This window comes from Heterodontus francisci, unplaced genomic scaffold, assembly GCF_036365525.1.
Source record: "Heterodontus francisci isolate sHetFra1 unplaced genomic scaffold, sHetFra1.hap1 HAP1_SCAFFOLD_288, whole genome shotgun sequence".
Classification (NCBI taxonomy): Eukaryota; Metazoa; Chordata; class Chondrichthyes; order Heterodontiformes; family Heterodontidae; genus Heterodontus; species Heterodontus francisci.
In genome coordinates, this window is record NW_027141254.1 from 891,443 (window position 1) to 918,547 (window position 27,105).

Here is a 27,105-nt window from a genome sequence, read left to right on the forward strand (position 1 = left end):
GAGACTGTGGCAGTAAACAGAACCGAACCCAGGTCACTGGAGCTGTGAGACTGTGGCAGTAAACAGAACCGAACCCGGGACACTGGAGCTGTGAGACTGTGACAGTAAACAGAACCGAACCCGGGACACTGGAGCTGTCAGACTGTGGCAGTAAACAGAACCGAACCCGGGACACTGGAGCTGTGAGACTGTGGCAGTAAACAGAACCGAACCCGGGTCACTGGAGCTGTGAGACTGTGGCAGTAAACAGAACCGAACCCAGGTCACTGGAGCTGTGAGACTGTGGCAGTAAACAGAACCGAACCCGGGACACTGGAGCTGTGAGACTGTGGCAGTAAACAGAACCGAACCCAGGTCACTGGAGCTGTGAGACTGTGGCAGTAAACAGAACCGAACCCAGGTCACGGGAGCTGTGAGACTGTGGCAGTAAACAGAACCGAACCCAGGTCACTGGAGCTGTGAGACTGTGACAGTAAACAGAACCGAACCCGGGACACTGGAGCTGTGAGACTGTGGCAGTAAACAGAACCGAACCCAGGTCACGGGAGCTGTGAGACTGTGGCAGTAAACAGAACCGAACCCGGGACACTGGAGCTGTGAGACTGTGGCAGTAAACAGAACCGAACCCAGGTCACTGGAGCTGTGAGACTGTGGCAGTAAACAGAACCGAACCCAGGTCACGGGAGCTGTGAGACTGTGGCAGTAAACAGAACCGAACCCAGGTCACTGGAGCTGTGAGACTGTGACAGTAAACAGAACCGAACCCGGGACACTGGAGCTGTGAGACTGTGGCAGTAAACAGAACCGAACCCAGGTCACGGGAGCTGTGAGACTGTGGCAGTAAACAGAACCGAACCCAGGTCACTGGAGCTGTGTGACTGTGGCAGTAAACAGAACCGAACCCGGGTCACTGGAGCTGTGAGACTGTGGCAGTAAACAGAACCGAACCCAGGTCACTGGAGCTGTGAGACTGTGGCAGTAAACAGAACCGAACCCGGGACACTGGAGCTGTGAGACTGTGGCAGTAAACAGAACTGAACCCGGGTCACTGGAGCTGTGAGACTGTGGCAGTAAACAGAACCGAACCCAGGTCACTGGAGCTGTGAGACTGTGGCAGTAAACAGAACCGAACCCAGGTCACTGGAGCTGTGAGACTGTGGCAGTAAACAGAACCGAACCCGGGACACTGGAGCTGTGAGACTGTGGCAGTAAACAGAACTGAACTCGGGTCCATGGAGCTGTGAGACTGTGACAGTAAACAGAACCGAACCCAGGTCACTGGAGCTGTGAGACTGTGGCAGTAAACAGAACCGAACCCGGGTCACTGGAGCTGTGAGACTGTGGCAGTAAACAGAACCGAACCCAGGTCACTGGAGCTGTGAGACTGTGACAGTAAACAGAACCGAACCCGGGACACTGGAGCTGTGAGACTGTGGCAGTAAACAGAACCGAACCCGGGACACTGGAGCTGTGAGACTGTGGCAGTAAACAGAACCGAACCCGGGTCACTGGAGCTGTGAGACTGTGGCAGTAAACAGAACCGAACCCAAGTCACTGGAGCTGTGAGACTGTGGCAGTAAACAGAACCGAACCCAGGTCACTGGAGCTGTGAGACTGTGGCAGTAAACAGAACCGAACCCGGGACACTGGAGCTGTGAGACTGTGACAGTAAACAGAACCGAACCCGGGACACTGGAGCTGTGAGACTGTGGCAGTAAACAGAACCGAACCCGGGACACTGGAGCTGTGAGACTGTGGCAGTAAACAGAACCGAACCCAGGTCACTGGAGCTGTGAGACTGTGGCAGTAAACAGAACCGAACCCGGGTCACTGGAGCTGTGAGACTGTGGCAGTAAACAGAACCGAACCCGGGTCACTGGAGCTGTGAGACTGTGGCAGTAAACAGAACCGAACCCGGGACACTGGAGCTGTGAGACTGTGGCAGTAAACAGAACCGAACCCTGGTCACTGGAGCTGTGAGACTGTGGCAGTAAACAGAACTGAACCCGGGACACTGGAGCTGTGAGACTGTGGCAGTAAACAGAACCGAACCCTGGTCACTGGAGCTGTGAGACTGTGGCAGTAAACAGAACCGAACCCGGGTCACTGGAGCTGTGAGACTGTGGCAGTAAACAGAACCGAACCCGGGACACTGGAGCTGTGAGACTGTGGCAGTAAACAGAACCGAACACGGGTCACTGGAGCTGTGAGACTATGGCAGTAAACAGAACCGAACCCGGGTCACTGGAGCTGTGAGGCTGTGGCAGTAAACAGAACCGAACCCAGGACACTGGAGCTGTGAGACTGTGGCTGTAAACAGAACCAAAACCGGGTCACTGGAGCTGTGAGACTGTGGCAGTAAACAGAACCGATCCCGGGACACTGGAGCTGTGAGACTGTGGCAGTAAACAGAACTGAACCCGGGACACTGGAGCTGTGAGACTGTGGCAGTAAACAGAACCGAACCCGGGTCACTGGAGCTGTGAGACTGTGGCAGTAAACAGAACCTAACCCGGGACACTGGAGCTGTGAGACTGTGACAGTAAACAGAACCGAACCCGGGACACTGGAGCTGTGAGACTGTGGCAGTAAACAGAACTGAACCCGGGTCACTGGAGCTGTGAGACTGTGACAGTAAACAGAACCGAACCCGGGACACTGGAGCTGTGAGACTGTGGCAGTAAACAGAACTGAACCCGGGTCACTGGAGCTGTGAGACTGTGGCAGTAAACAGAACCGAACCCGGGACACTGGAGCTGTGAGACTGTGGCAGTAAACAGAACCGAACCCGGGTCACTGGAGCTGTGAGACTTTGGCAGTCAACAGAACCGAACCCGGGACACTGGAGCTGTGAGACTGTGGCAGTAAACAGAACCGAACCCGGGTCACTGGAGCTGTGAGACTGTGGCAGTAAACAGAACCGAACCCGGGTCACTGGAGCTGTGAGACTGTGGCAGTAAACAGAACCGAACCCAGGACACTGGAGCTGTGAGACTGTAGCAGTAAACAGAACCGAAACCGGGTCACTGGAGCTGTGAGACTGTGGCAGTAAACAGAACCGAACCCGGGACACTGGAGCTGTGAGACTGTGGCAGTAAACAGAACTGAACCCGGGACACTGGAGCTGTGAGACTGTGGCAGTAAACAGAACCGAACCCGGGTCACTGGAGCTGTGAGACTGTGACAGTAAACAGAACCGAACCCGGGACACTGGAGCTGTGAGACTGTGGCAGTAAACAGAACTGAACCCGGGTCACTGGAGCTGTGAGACTGTGACAGTAAACAGAACCGAACCCGGGACACTGGAGCTGTGAGACTGTGGCAGTAAACAGAACTGAACCCGGGTCACTGGAGCTGTGAGACTGTGGCAGTAAACAGAACCGAACCCGGGACACTGGAGCTGTGAGACTGTGGCAGTAAACAGAACCGAACCCAGGTCACTGGAGCTGTGAGACTGTGGCAGTAAACAGAACCGAACCCGGGACACTGGAGCTGTGAGACTGTGACAGTAAACAGAACCGAACCCGGGACACTGGAGCTGTCAGACTGTGGCAGTAAACAGAACCGAACCCGGGACACTGGAGCTGTGAGACTGTGGCAGTAAACAGAACCGAACCCAGGTCACTGGAGCTGTGAGACTGTGGCAGTAAACAGAACCGAACCCGGGACACTGGAGCTGTGAGACTGTGGCAGTAAACAGAACCGAACCCGGGACATTGGAGCTGTGAGACTGTGGCAGTAAACAGAACCGAACCCGGGTCACTGGAGCTGTGAGACTGTGGCAGTAAACAGAACCGAACCCGGGACACTGGAGCTGTGAGACTGTGGCAGTAAACAGAACCGAACCCGGGACACTGGAGCTGTGAGACTGTGACAGTAAACAGAACTGAACCCGGGACACTGGAGCTGTGAGACTGTGGCAGTAAACAGAACCGAACCCGGGTCACTGGAGCTGTGAGACTGTGGCAGTAAACAGAACCGAACCCGGGACACTGGAGCTGTGAGACTGTGGCAGTAAACAGAACCGAACCCAGGTCACTGGAGCTGTGAGACTGTGGCAGTAAACAGAACCGAACCCGGGACACTGGAGCTGTGAGACTGTGGCAGTAAACAGAACCGAACCCGGGTCACTGGAGCTGTGAGACTGTGGCAGTAAACAGAACCGAACCCGGGTCACTGGAGCTGTGAGACTGTGGCAGTAAACAGAACCGAACCCGGGACACTGGAGCTGTGAGACTGTGGCAGTAAACAGAACCGAACCCAGGTCACTGGAGCTGTGAGACTGTGGCAGTAAACAGAACCGAACCCGGGACACTGGAGCTGTGAGACTGTGGCAGTAAACAGAACCGAACCCGGGTCACTGGAGCTGTGAGACTGTGGCAGTAATCAGAACCGAACCCGGGACACTGGAGCTGTGAGACTGTGGCAGTAAACAGAACCGAACCCAGGTCACTGGAGCTGTGAGACTGTGGCAGTAAACAGAACCGAACCCAGGCCACTGGAGCTGTGAGACTGTGGCAGAATACAGAACCGAACCCAGGTCACTGGAGCTGTGAGACTGTGGCAGTAAACAGAACCGAACCCGGGACACTGGAGCTGTGAGACTGTGGCAGCAAACAGAACTGAACCCGGGTCACTGGAGCTGTGACACTGTGGCAGTAAACAGAACCGAACCCAGGTCACTGGAGCTGTGAGACTGTGGCAGTAAACAGAACCGAACCCAGGTCACTGGAGCTGTGAGACTGTGGCAGTAAACAGAACCGAACCCGGGACACTGGAGCTGTGAGACTGTGGCAGTAAACAGAACCGAACCCGGGTCACTGGAGCTGTGACACTGTGGCAGTAAACAGAACCGAACCCAGGTCACTGGAGCTGTGAGACTGTGGCAGTAAACAGAACCGAACCCAGGTCACTGGAGCTGTGAGACTGTGGCAGTAAACAGAACCGAACCCGGGACACTGGAGCTATGAGACTGTGGCAGTAAACAGAACTGAACTCGGGTCAGTGGAGCTGTGAGACTGTGACAGTAAACAGAACCGAACCCAGGTCACTGGAGCTGTGAGACTGTGGCAGTAAACAGAACCGAACCCGGGTCACTGGAGCTGTGAGACTGTGGCAGTAAACAGAACCGAAGCCAGGTCACTGGAGCTGTGAGACTGTGCCAGTAAACAGAACCGAACCCGGTACACTGGAGCTGTGAGACTGTGGCAGTAAACAGAACCGAACCCGGGTCACTGGAGCTGTGAGACTGTGGCAGTAAACAGAACCGAACCCAAGTCACTGGAGCTGTGAGACTGTGGCAGTAAACAGAACCGAACCCAGGTCACTGGAGCTGTGAGACTGTGGCAGTAAACAGAACCGAACCCGGGACACTGGAGCTGTGAGACTGTGACAGTAAACAGAACCGAACCCGGGACACTGGAGCTGTGAGACTGTGGCAGTAAACAGAACCGAACCCGGGTCACTGGAGCTGTGAGACTGTGGCAGTAAACAGAACCGAACCCAGGACACTGGAGCTGTGAGACTGTGGCAGTAAACAGAACCGAACCCAGGTCACTGGAGCTGTGAGACTGTGGCAGTAAACAGAACCGAACCCGGGACACTGGAGCTGTGAGACTGTGGCAGTAAACAGAACCGAACCCGGGTCACTGGAGCTGTGAGACTGTGGCAGTAAACAGAACCGAACCCGGGACACTGGAGCTGTGAGACTGTGGCAGTAAACAGAACCGAACCCGGGTCACTGGAGCTGTGAGACTGTGGCAGTAAACAGAACCGAACCCGGGTCACTGGAGCTGTGAGGCTGTGGCAGTAAACAGAACCGAACCCAGGACACTGGAGCTGTGAGACTGTGGCTGTAAACAGAACCGAAACCGGGTCACTGGAGCTCTGAGACTGTGGCAGTAAACAGAACCGAACCCGGGACACTGGAGCTGTGAGACTGTGGCAGTAAACAGAACTGAACCCGGGACACTGGAGCTGTGAGACTGTGGCAGTAAACAGAACCGAACCCGGGTCACTGGAGCTGTGAGACTGTGGCAGTCAACAGAACCGAACCCGGGACACTGGAGCTGTGAGACTGTGGCAGTAAACAGAACTGAACTCGGGTCAGTGGAGCTGTGAGACTGTGACAGTAAACAGAACCGAACCCAGGTCACTGGAGCTGTGAGACTGTGGCAGTAAACAGAACCGAACCCGGGTCACTGGAGCTGTGAGACTGTGGCAGTAAACAGAACCGAAGCCAGGTCACTGGAGCTGTGAGACTGTGCCAGTAAACAGAACCGAACCCGGTACACTGGAGCTGTGAGACTGTGGCAGTAAACAGAACCGAACCCGGGTCACTGGAGCTGTGAGACTGTGGCAGTAAACAGAACCGAACCCAAGTCACTGGAGCTGTGAGACTGTGGCAGTAAACAGAACCGAACCCAGGTCACTGGAGCTGTGAGACTGTGGCAGTAAACAGAACCGAACCCGGGACACTGGAGCTGTGAGACTGTGACAGTAAACAGAACCGAACCCGGGACACTGGAGCTGTGAGACTGTGGCAGTAAACAGAACCGAACCCGGGACACTGGAGCTGTGAGGCTGTGGCAGTAAACAGAACCGAACCCGGGACACTGGAGCTGTGAGACTGTGGCAGTAAACAGAACCGAACCCGGGTCACTGGAGCTGTGAGACTGTGGCAGTAAACAGAACCGAACCCGGGTCACTGGAGCTGTGAGGCTGTGGCAGTAAACAGAACCGAACCCAGGACACTGGAGCTGTGAGACTGTGGCTGTAAACAGAACCGAAACCGGGTCACTGGAGCTCTGAGACTGTGGCAGTAAACAGAACCGAACCCGGGACACTGGAGCTGTGAGACTGTGGCAGTAAACAGAACTGAACCCGGGACACTGGAGCTGTGAGACTGTGGCAGTAAACAGAACCGAACCCGGGTCACTGGAGCTGTGAGACTGTGGCAGTCAACAGAACCGAACCCGGGACACTGGAGCTGTGAGACTGTAACAGTCAACAGAACCGAACCCGGGACACTGGAGCTGTGAGACTGTGGCAGTAAACAGAACTGAACCCGGGTCACTGGAGCTGTGAGACTGTGACAGTAAACAGAACCGAACCCGGGACACTGGAGCTGTGAGACTGTGGCAGTAAACAGAACTGAACCCGGGTCACTGGAGCTGTGAGACTGTGGCAGTAAACAGAACCGAACCCGGGACACTGGAGCTGTGAGACTGTGGCAGTAAACAGAACCGAACCCGGGTCACTGGAGCTGTGAGACTGTGGCAGTAAACAGAACCGAACCCGGGACACTGGAGCTGTGAGACTGTGGCAGTAAACAGAACCGAACCCGGGTCACTGGAGCTGTGAGACTGTGGCAGTAAACAGAACCGAACCCGGGTCACTGGAGCTGTGAGGCTGTGGCAGTAAACAGAACCGAACCCGGGACACTGGAGCTGTGAGACTGTGGCAGTAAACAGAACCGAACCCAGGTCACGGGAGCTGTGAGACTGTGGCAGTAAACAGAACCGAACCCGGGACACTGGAGCTGTGAGACTGTGGCAGTAAACAGAACCGAACCCAGGTCACTGGAGCTGTGAGACTGTGGCAGTAAACAGAACCGAACCCAGGTCACGGGAGCTGTGAGACTGTGGCAGTAAACAGAACCGAACCCAGGTCACTGGAGCTGTGAGACTGTGACAGTAAACAGAACCGAACCCGGGACACTGGAGCTGTGAGACTGTGGCAGTAAACAGAACCGAACCCAGGTCACGGGAGCTGTGAGACTGTGGCAGTAAACAGAACCGAACCCAGGTCACTGGAGCTGTGTGACTGTGGCAGTAAACAGAACCGAACCCGGGTCACTGGAGCTGTGAGACTGTGGCAGTAAACAGAACCGAATCCAGGTCACTGGAGCTGTGAGACTGTGGCAGTAAACAGAACCGAACCCGGGACACTGGAGCTGTGAGACTGTGGCAGTAAACAGAACTGAACCCGGGTCACTGGAGCTGTGAGACTGTGGCAGTAAACAGAACCGAACCCAGGTCACTGGAGCTGTGAGACTGTGGCAGTAAACAGAACCGAACCCAGGTCACTGGAGCTGTGAGACTGTGGCAGTAAACAGAACCGAACCCGGGACACTGGAGCTGTGAGACTGTGGCAGTAAACAGAACTGAACTCGGGTCCATGGAGCTGTGAGACTGTGACAGTAAACAGAACCGAACCCAGGTCACTGGAGCTGTGAGACTGTGGCAGTAAACAGAACCGAACCCGGGTCACTGGAGCTGTGAGACTGTGGCAGTAAACAGAACCGAACCCAGGTCACTGGAGCTGTGAGACTGTGACAGTAAACAGAACCGAACCCGGGACACTGGAGCTGTGAGACTGTGGCAGTAAACAGAACCGAACCCGGGACACTGGAGCTGTGAGACTGTGGCAGTAAACAGAACCGAACCCGGGTCACTGGAGCTGTGAGACTGTGGCAGTAAACAGAACCGAACCCAAGTCACTGGAGCTGTGAGACTGTGGCAGTAAACAGAACCGAACCCAGGTCACTGGAGCTGTGAGACTGTGGCAGTAAACAGAACCGAACCCGGGACACTGGAGCTGTGAGACTGTGACAGTAAACAGAACCGAACCCGGGACGCTGGAGCTGTGAGACTGTGGCAGTAAACAGAACCGAACCCGGGACACTGGAGCTGTGAGACTGTGGCAGTAAACAGAACCGAACCCAGGTCACTGGAGCTGTGAGACTGTGGCAGTAAACAGAACCGAACCCGGGTCACTGGAGCTGTGAGACTGTGGCAGTAAACAGAACCGAACCCGGGTCACTGGAGCTGTGAGACTGTGGCAGTAAACAGAACCGAACCCGGGACACTGGAGCTGTGAGACTGTGGCAGTAAACAGAACCGAACCCTGGTCACTGGAGCTGTGAGACTGTGGCAGTAAACAGAACCGAACCCGGGACACTGGAACTGTGAGACTGTGGCAGTAAACAGAACCGAACCCGGGTCACTGGAGCTGTGAGACTGTGGCAGTAAACAGAACCGAACCCGGGACACTGGAGCTGTGAGACTGTGGCAGTAAACAGAACCGAACACGGGTCACTGGAGCTGTGAGACTGTGGCAGTAAACAGAACCGAACCCGGGTCACTGGAGCTGTGAGGCTGTGGCAGTAAACAGAACCGAACCCAGGACACTGGAGCTGTGAGACTGTGGCTGTAAACAGAACCAAAACCGGGTCACTGGAGCTGTGAGACTGTGGCAGTAAACAGAACCGAACCCGGGACACTGGAGCTGTGAGACTGTGGCAGTAAACAGAACTGAACCCGGGACACTGGAGCTGTGAGACTGTGGCAGTAAACAGAACCGAACCCGGGTCACTGGAGCTGTGAGACTGTGGCAGTAAACAGAACCTAACCCGGGACACTGGAGCTGTGAGACTGTGACAGTAAACAGAACCGAACCCGGGACACTGGAGCTGTGAGACTGTGGCAGTAAACAGAACTGAACCCGGGTCACTGGAGCTGTGAGACTGTGACAGTAAACAGAACCGAACCCGGGACACTGGAGCTGTGAGACTGTGGCAGTAAACAGAACTGAACCCGGGTCACTGGAGCTGTGAGACTGTGGCAGTAAACAGAACCGAACCCGGGACACTGGAGCTGTGAGACTGTGGCAGTAAACAGAACCGAACCCGGGTCACTGGAGCTGTGAGACTTTGGCAGTCAACAGAACCGAACCCGGGACACTGGAGCTGTGAGACTGTGGCAGTAAACAGAACCGAACCCGGGTCACTGGAGCTGTGAGACTGTGGCAGTAAACAGAACCGAACCCGGGTCACTGGAGCTGTGAGGCTGTGGCAGTAAACAGAACCGAACCCAGGACACTGGAGCTGTGAGACTGTAGCAGTAAACAGAACCGAAACCGGGTCACTGGAGCTGTGAGACTGTGGCAGTAAACAGAACCGAACCCGGGACACTGGAGCTGTGAGACTGTGGCAGTAAACAGAACTGAACCCGGGACACTGGAGCTGTGAGACTGTGGCAGTAAACAGAACCGAACCCGGGTCACTGGAGCTGTGAGACTGTGACAGTAAACAGAACCGAACCCGGGACACTGGAGCTGTGAGACTGTGGCAGTAAACAGAACTGAACCCGGGTCACTGGAGCTGTGAGACTGTGACAGTAAACAGAACCGAACCCGGGACACTGGAGCTGTGAGACTGTGGCAGTAAACAGAACTGAACCCGGGTCACTGGAGCTGTGAGACTGTGGCAGTAAACAGAACCGAACCCGGGACACTGGAGCTGTGAGACTGTGGCAGTAAACAGAACCGAACCCAGGTCACTGGAGCTGTGAGACTGTGGCAGTAAACAGAACCGAACCCGGGACACTGGAGCTGTGAGACTGTGACAGTAAACAGAACCGAACCCGGGACACTGGAGCTGTCAGACTGTGGCAGTAAACAGAACCGAACCCGGGACACTGGAGCTGTGAGACTGTGGCAGTAAACAGAACCGAACCCAGGTCACTGGAGCTGTGAGACTGTGACAGTAAACAGAACCGAACCCGGGACACTGGAGCTGTGAGACTGTGGCAGTAAACAGAACCGAACCCGGGTCACTGGAGCTGTGAGACTGTGGCAGTAAACAGAACCGAACCCGGGACACTGGAGCTGTGAGACTGTGACAGTAAACAGAACCGAACCCGGGACACTGGAGCTGTCAGACTGTGGCAGTAAACAGAACCGAACCCGGGACACTGGAGCTGTGAGACTGTGGCAGTAAACAGAACCGAACCCAGGTCACTGGAGCTGTGAGACTGTGACAGTAAACAGAACCGAACCCGGGACACTGGAGCTGTGAGACTGTGGCAGTAAACAGAACCGAACCCGGGTCACTGGAGCTGTGAGACTGTGGCAGTAAACAGAACCGAACCCGGGACACTGGAGCTGTGAGACTGTGGCAGTAAACAGAACCGAACCCAGGTCACTGGAGCTGTGAGACTGTGGCAGTAAACAGAACCGAACCCGGGACACTGGAGCTGTGAGACTGTGGCAGTAAACAGAACCGAACCCGGGTCACTGGAGCAGTGAGACTGTGGCAGTAAACAGAACCGAACCCGGGTCACTGGAGCTGTGAGACTGTGGCAGTAAACAGAACCGAACCCGGGACACTGGAGCTGTGAGACTGTGGCAGTAAACAGAACCGAACCCAGGTCACTGGAGCTGTGAGACTGTGGCAGTAAACAGAACCGAACCCGGGTCACTGGAGCTGTGAGACTGTGGCAGTAAACAGAACCGAACCCGGGTCACTGGAGCTGTGAGACTGTGGCAGTAAACAGAACTGAACCCGGGACACTGGAGCTGTGAGACTGTGGCAGTAAACAGAACCGAACCCAGGTCACGGGAGCTGTGAGACTGTGGCAGTAAACAGAACCGAACCCAGGTCACTGGAGCTGTGAGACTGTGGCAGTAAACAGAACCGAACCCAGGTCACTGGAGCTGTGAGACTGTGGCAGTAAACAGAACCGAACCCAGGCCACTGGAGCTGTGAGACTGTGGCAGAATACAGAACCGAACCCAGGTCACTGGAGCTGTGAGACTGTGGCAGTAAACAGAACCGAACCCGGGACACTGGAGCTGTGAGACTGTGGCAGCAAACAGAACTGAACCCGGGTCACTGGAGCTGTGACACTGTGGCAGTAAACAGAACCGAACCCAGGTCACTGGAGCTGTGAGACTGTGGCAGTAAACAGAACCGAACCCGGGACACTGGAGCTATGAGACTGTGGCAGTAAACAGAACTGAACTCGGGTCAGTGGAGCTGTGAGACTGTGACAGTAAACAGAACCGAACCCAGGTCACTGGAGCTGTGAGACTGTGGCAGTAAACAGAACCGAACCCGGGTCACTGGAGCTGTGAGACTGTGGCAGTAAACAGAACCGAAGCCAGGTCACTGGAGCTGTGAGACTGTGCCAGTAAACAGAACCGAACCCGGTACACTGGAGCTGTGAGACTGTGGCAGTAAACAGAACCGAACCCGGGTCACTGGAGCTGTGAGACTGTGGCAGTAAACAGAACCGAACCCAAGTCACTGGAGCTGTGAGACTGTGGCAGTAAACAGAACCGAACCCAGGTCACTGGAGCTGTGAGACTGTGGCAGTAAACAGAACCGAACCCGGGACACTGGAGCTGTGAGACTGTGACAGTAAACAGAACCGAACCCGGGACACTGGAGCTGTGAGACTGTGGCAGTAAACAGAACCGAACCCGGGTCACTGGAGCTGTGAGACTGTGGCAGTAAACAGAACCGAACCCGGGACACTGGAGCTGTGAGACTGTGGCAGTAAACAGAACCGAACCCAGGTCACTGGAGCTGTGAGACTGTGGCAGTAAACAGAACCGAACCCGGGACACTGGAGCTGTGAGACTGTGGCAGTAAACAGAACCGAACCCGGGTCACTGGAGCTGTGAGACTGTGGCAGTAAACAGAACCGAACCCGGGACACTGGAGCTGTGAGACTGTGGCAGTAAACAGAACCGAACCCGGGTCACTGGAGCTGTGAGACTGTGGCAGTAAACAGAACCGAACCCGGGTCACTGGAGCTGTGAGGCTGTGGCAGTAAACAGAACCGAACCCAGGACACTGGAGCTGTGAGACTGTGGCTGTAAACAGAACCGAAACCGGGTCACTGGAGCTCTGAGACTGTGGCAGTAAACAGAACCGAACCCGGGACACTGGAGCTGTGAGACTGTGGCAGTAAACAGAACTGAACCCGGGACACTGGAGCTGTGAGACTGTGGCAGTAAACAGAACCGAACCCGGGTCACTGGAGCTGTGAGACTGTGGCAGTCAACAGAACCGAACCCGGGACACTGGAGCTGTGAGACTGTAACAGTCAACAGAACCGAACCCGGGACACTGGAGCTGTGAGACTGTGGCAGTAAACAGAACTGAACCCGGGTCACTGGAGCTGTGAGACTGTGACAGTAAACAGAACCGAACCCGGGACACTGGAGCTGTGAGACTGTGGCAGTAAACAGAACTGAACCCGGGTCACTGGAGCTGTGAGACTGTGGCAGTAAACAGAACCGAACCCGGGACACTGGAGCTGTGAGACTGTGGCAGTAAACAGAACCGAACCCGGGTCACTGGAGCTGTGAGACTGTGGCAGTAAACAGAACCGAACCCGGGACACTGGAGCTGTGAGACTGTGGCAGTAAACAGAACCGAACCCGGGTCACTGGAGCTGTGAGACTGTGGCAGTAAACAGAACCGAACCCGGGACACTGGAGCTGTGAGACTGTGGCAGTAAACAGAACCGAACCCGGGTCACTGGAGCTGTGAGGCTGTGGCAGTAAACAGAACCGAACCCAGGACACTGGAGCTGTGAGACTGTGGCAGTAAACAGAACCGAAACCGGGTCACTGGAGCTGTGAGGCTGTGGCAGTAAACAGAACCGAACCCGGGTCACTGGAGCTGTGAGGCTGTGGCAGTAAACAGAACCGAACCCAGGACACTGGAGCTGTGAGACTGTGGCAGTAAACAGAACCGAACCCGGGTCACTGGAGCTGTGAGGCTGTGGCAGTAAACAGAACCGAACCCAGGACACTGGAGCTGTGAGACTGTGGCAGTAAACAGAACCGAACCCGGGACACTGGAGCTGTGAGACTGTGGCAGTAAACAGAACCGAACCCGGGTCACTGGAGCTGTGAGACTGTGGCAGTAAACAGAACCGAACCCGGGACACTGGAGCTGTGAGACTGTGGCAGTAAACAGAACCGAACCCGGGTCACTGGAGCTGTGAGACTGTGGCAGTAAACAGAACCGAACCCGGGACACTGGAGCTGTGAGACTGTGGCAGTAAACAGAACCGAACCCGGGTCACTGGAGCTGTGAGGCTGTGGCAGTAAACAGAACCGAACCCAGGACACTGGAGCTGTGAGACTGTGGCAGTAAACAGAACCGAAACCGGGTCACTGGAGCTGTGAGACTGTGGCAGTAAACAGAACCGAACCCGGGACACTGGAGCTGTGAGACTGTGGCAGTAAACAGAACTGAACCCGGGACACTGGAGCTGTGAGACTGTGGCAGTAAACAGAACCGAACCCGGGTCAATGGAGCTGTGAGACTGTGACAGTAAACAGAACCGAACCCGGGACACTGGAGCTGTGAGACTGTGGCAGTAAACAGAACTGAACCCGGGTCACTGGAGCTGTGAGACTGTGACAGTAAACAGAACCGAACCGGCGACACTGGAGCTGTGAGACTGTGGCAGTAAACAGAACTGAACCCGGGTCACTGGAGCTGTGAGACTGTGGCAGTAAACAGAACCGAACCCAGGTCACTGGAGCTGTGAGACTGTGGCAGTAAACAGAACCAAACCCAGGTCACTGGAGCTGTGAGACTGTGGCAGTAAAAAGAACCGAACCCGGGACACTGGAGCTGTGAGACTGTGGCAGTAAACAGAACCGAACCCAGGTCACTGGAGCTGTGAGACTGTGGCAGTAAACAGAACCGAACCCGGGACACTGGAGCTGTGAGACTGTGACAGTAAACAGAACCGAACCCGGGACACTGGAGCTGTGAGACTGTGGCAGTAAACAGAACTGAACCCGGGTCACTGGAGCTGTGAGACTGTGACAGTAAACAGAACCGAACCCGGGACACTGGAGCTGTGAGACTGTGGCAGTAAACAGAACTGAACCCGGGTCACTGGAGCTGTGAGACTGTGGCAGTAAACAGAACCGAACCCAGGTCACTGGAGCTGTGAGACTGTGGCAGTAAACAGAACCAAACCCAGGTCACTGGAGCTGTGAGACTGTGGCAGTAAACAGAACCGAACCCGGGACACTGGAGCTGTGAGACTGTGGCAGTAAACAGAACCGAACCCAGGTCACTGGAGCTGTGAGACTGTGGCAGTAAACAGAACCGAACCCGGGACACTGGAGCTGTGAGACTGTGACAGTAAACAGAACCGAACCCGGGACACTGGAGCTGTGAGACTGTGGCAGTAAACAGAACCGAACCCGGGACACTGGAGCTGTGAGACTGTGGCAGTAAACAGAACCGAACCCAGGTCACTGGAGCTGTGAGACTGTGGCAGTAAACAGAACCGAACCCGGGACACTGGAGCTGTGAGACTGTGGCAGTAAACAGAACCGAACCCGGGACACTGGAGCTGTGAGACTGTGGCAGTAAACAGAACCGAACCTGGGTCACTGGAGCTGTGAGACTGTGGCAGTAAACAGAACCGAACCCGGGTCACTGGAGCTGTGAGACTGTGGCAGTAAACAGAACCGAACCCGGGACACTGGAGCTGTGAGACTGTGGCAGTAAATAGAACCGAACCCAGGTCACTGGAGCTGTGAGACTGTGGCAGTAAACAGAACCGAACCCGGGACACTGGAGCTGTGAGACTGTGGCAGTAAACAGAACCGAACCCGGGTCACTGGAGCTGTGAGACTGTGGCAGTAAACAGAACCGAACCCGGGTCACTGGAGCTGTGAGACTGTGGCAGTAAACAGAACTGAACCCAGGTCACTGGAGCTGTGAGACTGTGGCAGTAAACAGAACCGAACCCAGGTCACTGGAGCTGTGAGACTGTGGCAGTAAACAGAACCGAACCTGGGTCACTGGAGCTGTGAGACTGTGGCAGTAAACAGAACCGAACCCGGGTCACTGGAGCTGTGAGACTGTGGCAGTAAACAGAACCGAACCCGGGACACTGGAGCTGTGAGACTGTGGCAGTAAATAGAACCGAACCCAGGTCACTGGAGCTGTGAGACTGTGGCAGTAAACAGAACCGAACCCGGGACACTGGAGCTGTGAGACTGTGGCAGTAAACAGAACCGAACCCGGGTCACTGGAGCTGTGAGACTGTGGCAGTAAACAGAACCGAACCCGGGTCACTGGAGCTGTGAGACTGTGGCTGTAAACAGAACTGAACCCAGGTCACTGGAGCTGTGAGACTGTGGCAGTAAACAGAACCGAACCCGGGACACTGGAGCTGTGAGACTGTGGCAGTAAACAGAACCGAACCCGGGACACTGGAGCTGTGAGACTGTGGCAGTAAACAGAACCGAACCCGGGTCACTGGAGCTGTGAGACTGTGGCAGTAAACAGAACCGAACCCAGGTCACTGGAGCTGTGAGACTGTGGCAGTAAACAGAACCGAACCCGGGACACTGGAGCTGTGAGACTGTGGCAGTAAACAGAACCGAACCCGGGACACCGGAGCTGTGAGACTGTGGCAGTAAACAGAACCGAACCCGGGTCACTGGAGCTGTGAGACTGTGGCAGTAAACAGAACTGAACCCGGGTCACTGGAGCTGTGAGACTGTGACAGTAAACAGAACCGAACCCAGGTCACTGGAGCTGTGAGACTGTGGCAGTAAACAGAACCGAACCCGGGTCACTGGAGCTGTGGGACTGTGGCAGTAAACAGAACCGAACCCGGGTCACTGGAGCTGTGAGACTGTGGCAGTAAACAGAACTGAACCCGGGTCACTGGAGCTGTGGGACTGTGGCAGTAAACAGAACCGAACCCGGGTCACTGGAGCTGTGAGACTGTGGCAGTAAACAGAACCGAACCCAGGTCACTGGAGCTGTGAGACTGTGGCAGCAAGCAGAACCGAACCCAGGTCACTGGAGCTGTGAGACTGTGGCAGTAAACAGAACCGAACCCGGGACACTGGAGCTGTGAGACTGTGGCAGTAAATAGAACTGAACCCGGGTCACTGGAGCTGTGAGACTGTGACAGTAAACAGAACCGAACCCGGGACACTGGAGCTGTGAGACTGTGGCAGTAAACAGAACCGAACCTGGGTCACTGGAGCTGTGAGACTGTGGCAGTAAACAGAACCGAACCCGGGACACTGGAGCTGTGAGACTGTGGCAGTAAACAGAACTGAACCCGGGTCACTGGAGCTGTGAGACTGTGGCAGTAAACAGAACCGAACCCGGGTCACTGGAGCTGTGAGACTGTGGCAATAAACAGAACCGAACCCAGGTCACTGGAGCTGTGAGACTGTGGCAGTAAACAGAACTGAACTCGGGTCACTGGAGCTGTGAGACTGTGACAGTAAACAGAACCGAACCCGGGTCACTGGAGCTGTTAGACTGTGGCAGTAAACAGAACCGAACCCAGGTCACTGGAGCTGTGAGACTGTGGCAGTAAACAGAACCGAACCCGGGACACTGGAGCTGTGAGACTGTGGCAGTAAACAGAACCGAACCCGGGTCACTGGAGCTGTTAGACTGTGGCAGTAAACAGAACCGAACCCAGGTCACTGGAGCTGTGAGACTGTGGCAGTAAACAGAACCGAACCCGGGACACTGGAGCTGTGAGACTGTGGCAGTAAACAGAACCGAACCCGGGTCACTGGAGCTGTGAGACTGTGGCAGTAAACAGAACCGAACCCAGGTCACTGGAGCTGTGAGACTGTGGCAGTAAACAGAACCGAACCCAGGTCACTGGAGCTGTGAGACTGTGGCAGTAAACAGAACCGAACCCGGGACACTGGAGCTGTGAGACTGTGACAGTAAACAGAACCGAACCCGGGACACTGGAGCTGTGAGACTGTGGCAGTAAACAGAACCGAACCCGGGACACTGGAGCTGTGAGACTGTGGCAGTAAACAGAACCGAACCCGGGTCACTGGAGCTGTGAGACTGTGGCAGTAAACAGAACCGAACCCGGGACACTGGAGCTGTGAGACTGTGGCAGTAAACAGAACCGAACCCAGGTCACTGGAGCTGTGAGACTGTGGCAGTAAACAGAACCGAACCCGGGACACTGGAGCTGTGAGACTGTGGCAGTAAACAGAACCGAACCCGGGTCACTGGAGCTGTGAGACTGTGGCAGTAAACAGAACCGAACCCGGGACACTGGAGCTGTGAGACTGTGGCAGTAAACAGAACCAAACCAAGGTCACTGGAGCTGTGAGACTGTGGCAGTAAACAGAACCGAACCCAGGTCACGGGAGCTGTGAGACTGTGGCAGTAAACAGAACCGAACCCAGGTCACTGGAGCTGTGAGACTGTGGCAGTAAACAGAACCTAACCCCGGTCACTGGAGCTGTGAGACTGTGGCAGTAAACAGAACCGAACCCAGGACACTGGAGCTGTGAGACTGTGGCAGTAAACAGAACCGAACCCAGGTCACTGGAGCTGTGAGACTGTGGCAGTAAACAGAACCGAACCCGGGACACTGGAGCTGTGAGACTGAGGCAGTAAACAGAACTGAACCCGGGTCACTGGAGCTGTGAGACTGTGGCAGTAAACAGAACCGAACCCAGGTCACTGGAGCTGTGAGACTGTGGCAGTAAACAGAACCGAACCCAGGTCACTGGAGCAGTGAGACAGTGGCAGTAAACAGAACCGAACCCGGGTCACTGGAGCTGTGAGACTGTGGCAGTAAACAGAACCGAACCCGGGTCACTGGAGCTGTGAGACTGTGGCAGTAAACAGAACCGAACCCAGGTCACTGGAGCTGTGAGACTGTGGCAGTAAACAGAACCGAACCCGGGACACTGGAGCTGTGAGACTGTGGCAGTAAACAGAACCGAACCCGGGTCACTGGAGCTGTGAGACTGTGGCAGTAAACAGAACCGAACCCAGGTCACTGGAGCTGTGAGACTGTGGCAGTAAACAGAACCGAACCCAGGTCACTGGAGCTGTGAGACTGTGGCAGTAAACAGAACCGAACCCGGGACACTGGAGCTGTGAGACTGTGACAGTAAACAGAACCGAACCCGGGACACTGGAGCTGTGAGACTGTGGCAGTAAACAGAACCGAACCCGAGTCACTGGAGCTGTGAGACTGTGGCAGTAAACAGAACCGAACCAAGGTCACTGGAGCTGTGAGACTGTGGCAGTAAACAGAACCGAACCCGGGACACTGGAGCTGTGAGACTGTGGCAGTAAACAGAACCGAACCCGGGTCACTGGAGCTGTGAGACTGTGGCAGTAAACAGAACCGAACCCGGGACACTGGAGCTGTGAGACTGTGGCAGTAAACAGAACCGAACCCAGGTCACTGGAGCTGTGAGACTGTGGCAGTAAACAGAACCGAACCCGGGACACTGGAGCTGTGAGACTGTGGCAGTAAACAGAACCGAACCCGGGTCACTGGAGCTGTGAGACTGTGGCAGTAAACAGAACCGAACCCGGGACACTGGAGCTGTGAGACTGTGGCAGTAAACAGAACCGAACCCGGGTCACTGGAGCTGTGAGACTGTGGCAGTAAACAGAACCGAACCCGGGTCACTGGAGCTGTGAGGCTGTGGCAGTAAACAGAACCGAACCCAGGACACTGGAGCTGTGAGACTGTGGCAGTAAACAGAAACGAAACCGGGTCACTGGAGCTGTGAGACTGTGGCAGTAAACAGAACCGAACCCGGGACACTGGAGCTGTGAGACTGTGGCAGTAAACAGAAGTGAACCCGGGACACTGGAGCTGTGAGACTGTGGCAGTAAACAGAACCGAACCCGGGTCACTGGAGCTGTGAGACTGTGGCAGTAAACAGAACCGAACCCGGGACACTGGAGCTGTGAGACTGTGACAGTAAACAGAACCGAACCCGGGACACTGGAGCTGTGAGACTGTGGCAGTAAACAGAACTGAACCCGGGTCACTGGAGCTGTGAGACTGTGACAGTAAACAGAACCGAACCCGGGACACTGGAGCTGTGAGACTGTGGCAGTAAACAGAACTGAACCCGGGTCACTGGAGCTGTGAGACTGTGGCAGTAAACAGAACCGAACCCGGGACACTGGAGCTGTGAGACTGTGGCAGTAAACAGAACCGAACCCAGGTCACTGGAGCTGTGAGACTGTGGCAGTAAACAGAACCGAACCCGGGACACTGGAGCTGTGAGACTGTGGCAGTAAGCAGAACCGAACCCGGGACACTGGAGCTGTGAGACTGTGGCAGTAAACAGAACCGAACCCAGGTCACTGGAGCTGTGAGACTGTGGCAGTAAACAGAACCGAACCTGGGTCACTGGAGCTGTGAGACTGTGGCAGTAAACAGAACCGAACCCGGGTCACTGGAGCTGTGAGACTGTGGCAGTAAACAGAACCGAACCCGGGACACTGGAGCTGTGAGACTGTGCAGTAAACAGAACCGAACCCAGGTCACTGGAGCTGTGAGACTGTGGCAGTAAACAGAAACGAACCCGGGACACTGGAGCTGTGAGACTGTGGCAGTAAACAGAACCGAACCCAGGTCACTGGAGCTGTGAGACTGTGGCAGTAAACAGAACCGAACCCGGGACACTGGAGCTGTGAGACTGTGGCAGTAAACAGAACCGAACCCGGGTCACTGGAGCTGTGAGACTGTGGCAGTAAACAGAACCGAAACCGGGTCACTGGAGCTGTGAGGCTGTGGCAGTAAACAGAACCGAACCCAGGACACTGGAGCTGTGAGACTGTGGCAGTAAACAGAACCGAAACCGGGTCACTGGAGCTGTGAGACTGTGGCAGTAAAAAGAACCGAACCCGGGACACTGGAGCTGTGAGACTGTGGCAGTAAACAGAACTGAACCCGGGACACTGGAGCTGTGAGACTGTGGCAGTAAACAGAACCGAACCCGGGTCACTGGAGCTGTGAGACTGTGACAGTAAACAGAACCGAACCCGGGACACTGGAGCTGTGAGACTCTGGCAGTAAAAAGAACTGAACCCGGGTCACTGGAGCTGTGAGACTGTGACAGTAAACAGAACCGAACCCGGGACACTGGAGCTGTGAGACTGTGGCAGTAAACAGAACTGAACCCGGGTCACTGGAGCTGTGAGACTGTGGCAGTAAACAGAACCGAACCCGGGACACTGGAGCTGTGAGACTGTGGCAGTAAACAGAACCGAACCCAGGTCACTGGAGCTGTGAGACTGTGGCAGTAAACAGAACCGAACCCGGGACACTGGAGCTGTGAGACTGTGACAGTAAACAGAACCGAACCCGGGACACTGGAGCTGTGAGACTGTGGCAGTAAACAGAACCGAACCCGGGACACTGGAGCTGTGAGACTGTGGCAGTAAACAGAACCGAACCCGGGTCACTGGAGCTGTGAGACTGTGGCAGTAAACAGAACCGAACCCGGGACACTGGAGCTGTGAGACTGTGGCAGTAAACAGAACCGAACCTGGGTCACGGGAGCTGTGAGACTGTGGCAGTAAACAGAACCGAACCCGGGTCACTGGAGCTGTGAGACTAGGCAGTAAACAGAACCGAACCCGGGACACTGGAGCTGTGAGACTGTGGCAGAAAACAGAACCGAACCCAGGTCACTGGAGCTGTGAGTCTGTGGCAGTAAACAGAACCGAACCCAGGACACTGGAGCTGTGAGACTGTGGCAGTAAACAGAACCGAACCCGGGACACTGGAGCTGTGAGACTGTGGCAGTAAACAGAACCGAACCCGGGTCACTGGAGCTGTGAGACTGTGGCAGTAAACAGAACCGAACCCGGGTCACTGGAGCTGTGAGACTGTGGCAGTAAACAGAACCGAACCCGGGTCACTGGAGCTGTGAGACTGTGGCAGTAAACAGAACCGAACCTAGGTCACTGGAGCTGTGAGACTGTGGCAGTAGACAGAACCGAACCCAGGTCACTGGAGCTGTGAGACTGTGGCAGTAAACAGAACCGAACCCGGGACACTGGAGCTGTGAGACTGTGGCAGTAAACAGAACCGAACCCGGGTCACTGGAGCTGTGAGACTGTGGCAGTAAACAGAACCGAACCCGGGACACTGGAGCTGTGAGACTGTGGCAGTAAACAGAACCGAACCCGGGTCACTGGAGCTGTGAGACTGTGGCAGTAAACAGAACCGAACCCGGGTCACTGGAGCTGTGAGGCTGTGGCAGTAAACAGAACCGAACCCAGGACACTGGAGCTGTGAGACTGTGGCAGTAAACAGAACCGAACCCGGGTCACTGGAGCTGTGAGACTGTGGCAGTAAACAGAACCGAACCCGGGACACTGGAGCTGTGAGACTGTGGCAGTAAACAGAACCGAACCCGGGACACTGGAGCTGTGAGACTGTGGCAGTAAACAGAACCGAACCCGGGTCACTGGAGCTGTGAGACTGTGGCAGTAAACAGAACTGAACCCGGGACACTGGAGCTGTGAGACTGTGGCAGTGAACAGAACCGAACCCGGGTCACTGGATCTGTGAGACTGTGGCAGTCCCCAGAACCGAACCCAGGACACTGGAGCTGTGAGACTGTGGCAGTAAACAGAACCGAACCCGGGACACTGGAGCTGTGAGACTGTGGCAGTAAACAGAACTGAACCCGGGACACTGGAGCTGTGAGACTGTGGCAGTAAACAGAACCGAACCCAGGACACTGGAGCTGTGAGACTGTGGCTGTAAACAGAACCGAACCCGGGTCACGGGAGCTGTGAGACTGTGGCAGTAAACAGAACCGAACCCGGGACACTGGAGCTGTGAGACTGTGGCAGTAAACAGAACAGAACCCGGGACACTGGAGCTGTGAGACTGTGGCAGTAAACAGAACCGAACCCGGGACACTGGAGCTGTGAGACTGTGGCAGTAAACAGAACCGAACCCGGGACACTGGAGCTGTGAGACTGTGGCAGTAAACAGAACTGAACCCGGGACACTGGAGCTGTGAGACTGTGGCATTAAACAGAACCGAACCCAGGTCACTGGAGCTGTGAGGTTGCGGCAGTAAACAGAACCGAACCCGGGACACTGGAGCTGTGAGACTGTGGCAGTAAACAGAACCGAACCCGGGACACTGGAGCTGTGAGACTGTGGCAGTAAACAGAACCGAACCCAGGTCACTGGAGCTGTGAGGTTGCGGCAGTAAACAGAACCGAACCCAGGTCACTGGAGCTGTGAGACTGTGGCATTAAACAGAACCGAACCCGGGTCACTGGAGCTGTGAGGTTGCGGCAGTGAACAGAACCGAACTCAGGTCACTGGAGCTGTGAGGTTGCGGCAGTAAACAGAACCGAACCCAGGACACTGGAGCTGTGAGACTGTGGCAGTAAACAGAACCGAACCCGGGACACTGGAGCTGTGAGACTCTGGCAGTAAACAGAACCGAACCCGGGACACTGGAGCTGTGAGACTGTGGCAGTAAACAGAACCGAACCCGGGTCACTGGAGCTGTGAGACTGTGGCAGTAAACAGAACCGAACCCGGGTCACTGGAGCTGTGAGGCTGTGGCAGTAAACAGAACCGAACCAAGGACACTGGAGCTGTGAGACTGTGGCAGTAAACAGAACCGAAACCGGGTCACTGGAGCTGTGAGACTGTGGCAGTAAACAGAACCGAACCCGGGACACTGGAGCTGTGAGACTGTGGCAGTAAATAGAACTGAACCCGGGACACTGGAGCTGTGAGACTGTGGCAGTAAACAGAACCGAACCCGGGTCACTGGAGCTGAGAGACTGTGGCAGTAAACAGAACCGAACCCGGGACACTGGAGCTGTGAGACTGTGGCAGTAAACAGAACCGAACCCGGGTCACTGGAGCTGAGAGACTGTGGCAGTAAACAGAACCGAACCCAGGTCACTGGAGCTGTGAGACTGTGACAGTAAACAGAACCGAACCCGGGACACTGGAGCTGTGAGACTGTGGCAGTAAACAGAACTGAACCCGGGTCACTGGAGCTGTGAGACTGTGACAGTAAACAGAACCGAACCCGGGACACTGGAGCTGTGAGACTGTGGCAGTAAACAGAACTGAACCCAGGTCACTGGAGCTGTGAGACTGTGGCAGTAAACAGAACCGAACCCGGGACACTGGAGCTGTGAGACTGTGGCAGTAAACAGAACCGAACCCAGGTCACTGGAGCTGTGAGACTGTGGCAGTAAACAGAACCGAACCTGGGTCACTGGAGCTGTGAGACTGTGGCAGTAAACAGAACCGAACCCGGGTCACTGGAGCTGTGAGACTGTGGCAGTAAACAGAACCGAACCCGGGACACTGGAGCTGTGAGACTGTGGCAGTAAACAGAACCGAACCCAGGTCACTGGAGCTGTGAGACTGTGGCAGTAAACAGAACTGAACCCGGGTCACTGGAGCTGTGAGACTGTGACAGTAAACAGAACCGAACCCAGGTCACTGGAGCTGTGAGACTGTGGCAGTAAACAGAACCGAACCCGGGTCACTGGAGCTGTGAGACTGTGGCAGTAAACAGAACCGAACCCGGGTCACTGGAGCTGTGAGACTGTGGCAGTCCCCAGAACCGAACCCAGGACACTGGAGCTGTGAGACTGTGGCAGTAAACAGAACCGAACCCGGGACACTGGAGCTGTGAGACTGTGGCAGTAAACAGAACTGAACCCGGGACACTGGAGCTGTGAGACTGTGGCAGTAAACAGAACCGAACCCAGGACACTGGAGCTGTGAGACTGTGACAGTAAACAGAACCGAACCCGGGACACTGGAGCTGTGAGACTGTGGCAGTAAACAGAACTGAACCCGGGACACTGGAGCTGTGAGACTGTGGCTGTAAACAGAACCGAACCCGGGTCACGGGAGCTGTGAGACTGTGGCAGTAAACAGAACCGAACCCGGGACACTGGAGCTGTGAGACTGTGGCAGTAAACAGAACAGAACCCGGGACACTGGAGCTGTGAGACTGTGGCAGTAAACAGAACCGAACCCGGGACACTGGAGCTGTGAGACTGTGGCAGTAAACAGAACCGAACCCGGGACACTGGAGCTGTGAGACTGTGGAAGTAAACAGAACTGAACCCGGGACACTGGAGCTGTGAGACTGTGGCATTAAACAGAACCGAACCCAGGTCACTGGAGCTGTGAGGTTGCGGCAGTAAACAGAACCGAACCCGGGACACTGGAGCTGTGAGACTGTGGCAGTAAACAGAACCGAACCCGGGACACTGGAGCTGTGAGACTGTGGCAGTAAACAGAACCGAACCCAGGTCACTGGAGCTGTGAGGTTGCGGCAGTAAACAGAACCGAACCCAGGTCACTGGAGCTGTGAGACTGTGGCATTAAACAGAACCGAACCCGGGTCACTGGAGCTGTGAGGTTGCGGCAGTGAACAGAACCGAACTCAGGTCACTGGAGCTGTGAGGTTGCGGCAGTAAACAGAACCGAACCCAGGACACTGGAGCTGTGAGACTGTGGCAGTAAACAGAACCGAACCCGGGACACTGGAGCTGTGAGACTGTGGCAGTAAACAGAACTGAACCCGGGACACTGGAGCTGTGAGACTGTGGCAGTAAACAGAACCGAACCCGGGTCACTGGAGCTGTGAGACTGTGGCAGTAAACAGAACCGAACCCGGGTCACTGGAGCTGTGAGGCTGTGGCAGTAAACAGAACCGAACCCAGGACACTGGAGCTGTGAGACTGTGGCAGTAAACAGAACCGAAACCGGGTCACTGGAGCTGTGAGACTGTGGCAGTAAACAGAACCGAACCCGGGACACTGGAGCTGTGAGACTGTGGCAGTAAACAGAACTGAACCCGGGACACTGGAGCTGTGAGACTGTGGCAGTAAACAGAACCGAACCCGGGTCACTGGAGCTGAGAGACTGTGGCAGTAAACAGAACCGAACCCGGGACACTGGAGCTGTGAGACTGTGGCAGTAAACAGAACCGAACCCGGGTCACTGGAGCTGAGAGACTGTGGCAGTAAACAGAACCGAACCCAGGTCACTGGAGCTGTGAGACTGTGACAGTAAACAGAACCGAACCCGGGACACTGGAGCTGTGAGACTGTGGCAGTAAACAGAACTGAACCCGGGTCACTGGAGCTGTGAGACTGTGACAGTAAACAGAACCGAACCCGGGACACTGGAGCTGTGAGACTGTGGCAGTAAACAGAACTGAACCCGGGTCACTGGAGCTGTGAGACTGTGGCAGTAAACAGAACCGAACCCGGGACACTGGAGCTGTGAGACTGTGGCAGTAAACAGAACCGAACCCAGGTCACTGGAGCTGTGAGACTGTGGCAGTAAACAGAACCGAACCCGGGACACTGGAGCTGTGAGACTGTGGCAGTAAACAGAACCGAACCCGGGACACTGGAGCTGTGAGACTGTGGCAGTAAACAGAACCGAACCCAGGTCACTGGAGCTGTGAGACTGTGGCAGTAAACAGAACCGAACCTGGGTCACTGGAGCTGTGAGACTGTGGCAGTAAACAGAACCGAACCCGGGTCACTGGAGCTGTGAGACTGTGGCAGTAAACAGAACCGAACCCGGGACACTGGAGCTGTGAGACTGTGGCAGTAAACAGAACCGAACCCAGGTCACTGGAGCTGTGAGACTGTGGCAGTAAACAGAACTGAACCCCGGTCACTGGAGCTGTGAGACTGTGACAGTAAACAGAACCGAACCCAGGTCACTGGAGCTGTGAGACTGTGGCAGTAAACAGAACCGAACCCGGGTCACTGGAGCTGTGAGACTGTGGCAGTAAACAGAACCGAACCCGGGTCACTGGAGCTGTGAGACTGTGGCAGTAAACAGAACCGAACCCAGGTCACTGGAGCTGTGAGACTGTGGCAGTAAACAGAACCGAACCCAGGTCACTGGAGCTGTGAGACTGTGGCAGTAAACAGAACCGAACCCGGGACACTGGAGCTGTGAGACTGTGGCAGTAAACAGAACTGAACCCGGGTCACTGGAGCTGTGAGACTGTGACAGTAAACAGAACCGAACCCGGGACACTGGAGCTGTGAGACTGTGGCAGTAAACAGAACTGAACCCGGGTCACTGGAGCTGTGAGACTGTGGCAGTAAACAGAACCGAACCCGGGACACTGGAGCTGTGAGACTGTGGCAGTAAACAGAACCGAACCCGGGACACTGGAGCTGTGAGACTGTGGCAGTAAACAGAACCGAACCCGGGACACTGGAGCTGTGAGACTGTGGCAGTAAAGAGAACCGAACCCGGGACACTGGAGCTGTGAGACTGTGGCAGTAAACAGAACCGAACCCGGGTCACTGGAGCTGTGAGACAGTGGCAGTAAACAGAACCGAACCCGGGTCACTGGAGCTGTGAGGCTGTGGCAGTAAACAGAACCGAACCCAGGACACTGGAGCTGTGAGACTGTGGCAGTAAACAGAACCGAACCCGGGTCACTGGAGCTGTGAGACTGTGGCAG